Genomic DNA, 4,995 nt, shown 5'->3' with positions numbered 1-4,995 from the left:
TTGGCGTGCTGGAACACTATAACAATAGCCTACTATGCGCTACTATGGTTAATTTTTAAGTCTCCATTAACCCGCACAGCTTTTTTTATATATATATCTCAAACGACACAATTGTAAAAAAAAATGTTAATTCATGTTGTGACTTAGCCTGAAACAAGGCAACATTACGCTGTCACTGAAATAAGTATGTTTTGTTTGAGTACATGAGCTTGTTTGGAAATGAGAAGGCAAATTAAAAATATGAGAGTTGTAATGTCTCTGTCATTTCTCCCTGGAAGTGACTAAATTAATTGCGTGTTTGATACACCAGCATCCTGTTTAATTGCTATTCATATGATTTCGATGACATCCGGATCAGGTATCTGGACAGGCCTATTCTCACAAAACTCCTTATTTAAATCAGGTCAAAGGCAAAAACACAGAAATTGTCCACAATACAGCCCAGCTCTTAACTTGTCCACTCTTTTGTCGCAAAGAATTGTTCTCTTTCTCTCTATGCAGAGCAGGGCTTGCTAATAAAATTATATTCTCTCTCGCTCGCTCAAACGCAAGGCCTGAAATACATCCGTACACACCAACAACTGTTGTTTTATATAGCTTAATAACACAACATATATATTGATCTCCACTAGGCTAAGACATACTAGTCAGTGTACCCTAAGGTTACAAATTAACAAAACAAATGAATTAATTTGTGAACTGGGGTGTTCTAATGGTTAGGGTCACTGCCTTCAGCCCGCACATATAGGTCTACAGTGTTGGTGTGGGTTCGATTCTGGCCCATGCACTTCTGGCACAAATAACTCAATACCCGATTGAGTTGATGTTGTTACACATTTCATATATGTATTGTCCAGGTTTAATTTACTCCTGATCTTAGGAAATAAATAGGAAACAAATAAGAACAGTCAGTAGGCTACACCAACATTAGTATCCATTCATACAAAGTGTTGGATAATTTGCCATAGTAGATTTGCTGTGGTAAACAAGGAAATAATTTATTTCCATTGTACTGAATGCTTGTCAATTAGATAAATCGTCCTTTGCCTATTAAAAAATGACTAAGTTGTTGAAATGACAGTGCCAACCACAGGGCAAACATATCTTGAAAGACGTTGGTTGCAAGCATCTTTTAGGGAGCAATAATGTAAGGGTTGCGGAACTGGTGGCAGTGAAGTCAGACACAGGGGAGCAGAAATAGGTAATAGCCGAAGCAGTTTAATTTCAAAACCAACGGCAATAAGAAAATAACCTGCATGGGTACAAAACCAGACGCGCACCAGTAACATAGTGCACAAGCACTTACAAACAAACAATTCCACACAAGGACATGGGGGAACAGAGGGTTAAATACACAACACTTAATGAGGGAAATGGAAACCAGTGTGTAATAAAACAAGACAAAACAAATGGAAACATAAACCCTCACGTCCTTAGCCAAAGTTGGCCACCAGCACTTCCCACTCAGACAGCGCACTGTCCGACCGATGCCTGGATGACCAGAGGAGGGTGATGTGTGGGCCCAATAGATCAGCCGGTCATGGACAGCAGACGGAACGTACAGACGCCCAGCGGGACACTGGAGGGTAGCGGGCTCTGCACGCAACGCCTGCTCAATGTCCGCATCCAGCTCCCACACTACTGGCGCCACCAGGCAGGAGGCCAGGAGTATTGGGGTGGGATCCGTGGGCCGCTCCTCTTTGCATACAGCCGGGACAGTGCATCTGCCTTCGCGTTCTGGGAACCTGGTCTGGAAGAAAGAGTGAAAACAAAACGGGTGAAAAACATGGCCCACCCTGCCTGGCGAGGTTTCAGTCTCCTCGCCGCCTGGATGTACTCCAGATTGCGGTGGTCAGTCCAGATGAGAAAAGGGTGTTTAGCCCCCTAAAGCCAATGTCTCCACACCTTCAAAGCCTTGACGACAGCCAACAGCTCCCGGTCCCCCACGTCATAGTTTCGCTCCGCCGGGCTGATCTTCCTCGAGAAGAAGGCACAGGGGCGGAGCTTCGGTGGTGTACCTGAGCTCTGAGAGAGCACGGCTCCTATCCCAGCCTCGGATGTGTCCACCTCCACTATGGATGCCAAAGAGGGATCCGGATGGGCCAGCATGGGAGCCGAGGTAAACAGAGCCTTCAGGTGACCAAAGGCCCTGTCCGCCTCAGCCGACCACTGCAAACGTACCGGTCCCCCTTTCAGCAGTGAAGTAATGGGAGCCATTACCTGACCAGAACCCTGGATAAACCTCCGGTCGTAATTGGCAAACCCTAGTAACCACTGCACCTCCTTTACCGTGGTGGGAGTCGGCCAATTACGCACGGCTATGATGCGTTCACTCTCCATCTCCACCCCTGAGGTGGAAATGCGGTACCCTAGGAAGGAGACGGACTGTTGAAAGAACAGACATTTCTCAGTCTTGGCGTACAGGTCATGATCCAACAGTCGACCAAGCACCTTGCACACCAGGGACACATGCTCGGCGCGTGCAGCAGAGTATATCAGAATGTCATCAAAAAACACCACTACACACTGCCCGTGCAGGTTCCTGAAAATCTCGTCTACAAAGGCTTGGAAGACTGATGGAGCATTCATCATACCCATACGGCATGACGAGGTACTCATAGTGCCCTGAGGTCGTACTGAACGCCGTCTTCCACTCGTCTCCTTCCTGAATACGCACCAGGTTGTAAGCACTCCTGAGATCAAGTTTGGTGAAGAAGCGCTCCCCATGCATTGACTCAATCGCCGTGGCGATAAGAGGTAGCAGGTAACTGTACCTCACAGTTATCTGATTAAAGCCTCGATAGTCAGTTCACGGGCGCAGACCTACCACCTTCTTCTTCACAAAAAATAAACTCGAGGAGGCGGGCGAAGTGGAGGACCGAATGTACCCCTGATGCAGGGATTCGGAGAAGTATGTTTCCATAGCCACTGTCTCTGCCTGTGACAGAGGATACAGGAATTATCGCACAATCCCCCCGTCGATGGGGTGTAATTGAGTCGCCTTCTTTTTGGAGAAGGCGGAGCCTTTTCGGCATATTCGGGGGAATGCGCACGGTGGAGACCTGGTCTAGACTTTCCACCGTAGTAGCACGGAAACCCCTAAACACCTACCCGAGCACTCTCACAACCACCCCTTGAGAGCCCTCCATTGCCATGAAACAGTGGGGTCATGGCAAGCTAACCAGGGTAGGCCTAGCACCACGGGAAATGCAGGAGAGTCAATGAGAAAGAGACTGATTCTCTCCGTGTGACCCCCCCTGCGTCACCATGCCCAAAGGAGCGGTGGCCTCCCTAATCAACCCTGACCCTAATGGTTGACTATCTAAGGCGTGGACTGGGAAGGGCATAGCCACAGGAACGATGGTGATCCCTAAACTATGGGCAAATGATCTGTCAAAAAAATTCTGCCTGTATCCCGCGCCTGTATCGATGAGGGCCTTATGCTGGGAATGCGTGGAAAACACAGGAAAAGTAGCGAACAAAAACATGTGTGCAACAGAGGGCCCTGGGTGAGAATGGTGCCTTCTCACCTGGGGTGATGCCAGAGTGCCCTGCCTGCTGCCTCAACCCCCATAGGAACCAACCCGGCACCGACCGGCAGTGTGACCTCTGCGGCCACAGATGGTGCACGAGACAGATCTCCTCCGGTCTTCCTGTGCACAGTACCTCCCAACTCCATGGGCATCGGAGCAGTGGTGCTGGGGATGGAATCAACAGACTGCAATCTGGACCTCCGCGAGTAGCCATCAGGTTATCCCGAATGGACAGGTCCACCAGCTGGTCGAAGGTGAGGGTGGTGTCCCTGCAGGCCAACTCTCAAAGGACGTCCTCGCTCAAACTTCAGCGATAGTGGTCAATCAGGGAGGGCCTTGTCGTTCCATCCCGCTCCGGAGGCTAGTGTCCAAAAGTCCAAAGCGAACTCCTGTGCGCACCTCATCCCCTGCCGTAGGTGGAAAATACGTTCACCCGCCGCTCTGCCCTTGGGCGGGTGGTCGAAGACTGCCTGGAACCGACGGGTGAACACTTCAAAGTGGTCCAGCACCGCATCTCCTTCCACTCATATGGCATTGGCCCACTCCAGGGCTTTCCCCGAGATACAAGAGACGAGGGCGGACACCCTCTCACGGCCCGAAGGAGTCGGGTGGACGGTTGCCAGGTATAACTCCAACTGCAGCAGGAAATCCTGGCAGCGGGCAGCAGTCCCATCGTACTACCCGGGGAGGGTGAGGCGAATCCCACTGGAACCGAGTGCACAGGGAGTGAGTAGGGGAGGCCCCTGTTGTGCTGGGGGAGGCACTGGAGGAACTCCCTGTCTCTCCCAGCGGTCCATGGTTTGGACAACGCGGTCCATGGCGGCGCCTAGATGGTGGATCATCTCCTCTTGCTCCAGGACGCACTCCTCGACCCTTATACCAGGGGCTCCTGCTCCTGCTGACTCCAAATGGGTGGTGTAGAATTCTGTAAAGGTTGCGGAACTGGTGGCAGTGAAGTCAGACGCAGGAGAGCAGATATAGGTAATAGCCGGAGCAGTTTAATTTCAAAACCAACGGCAATAAAAAAATTACCTACATGGGTACAAAACCTGACGCGCACCAGTAACATAGTGCACAAGCACTTACAAACAAACAATTCCACACAAGGACATGGGGGGGGGGGGGGGGGGGGCAGAGGGTTAAATACACAAAGCTTAATGAGGGGAGGGAATTGGAAACCATGTGTAGGAACACAAGACAATACAAATGGAAAATGAAAGTGGATCGACGATGGCTAGAAGTCAAGTGATGCCGACTGCTGAACACCACCCGAACAAGGAGAGGAAACGACTTAGGTGGAAGTCGTGACAAATAATGAGGTGACCAATAATGATTGCAATAGATATTAGCTGTGAGGGTGAATTTAGCTCGTATTGGTGGTTTAATGAGACACCAGCTGGCGATAATAAGGATGCTGCCTTTTGGGGCAGAATTTTTAGCCAGGATGCAAAAATTGGAATGT

Source organism: Oncorhynchus mykiss, chromosome 7 (genome assembly GCF_057628025.1).
Source record: "Oncorhynchus mykiss isolate SJ-2025 chromosome 7, ASM5762802v1, whole genome shotgun sequence".
NCBI lineage: Eukaryota > Metazoa > Chordata > Actinopteri > Salmoniformes > Salmonidae > Oncorhynchus > Oncorhynchus mykiss.
This window is presented reverse-complemented; position numbering follows the sequence as displayed.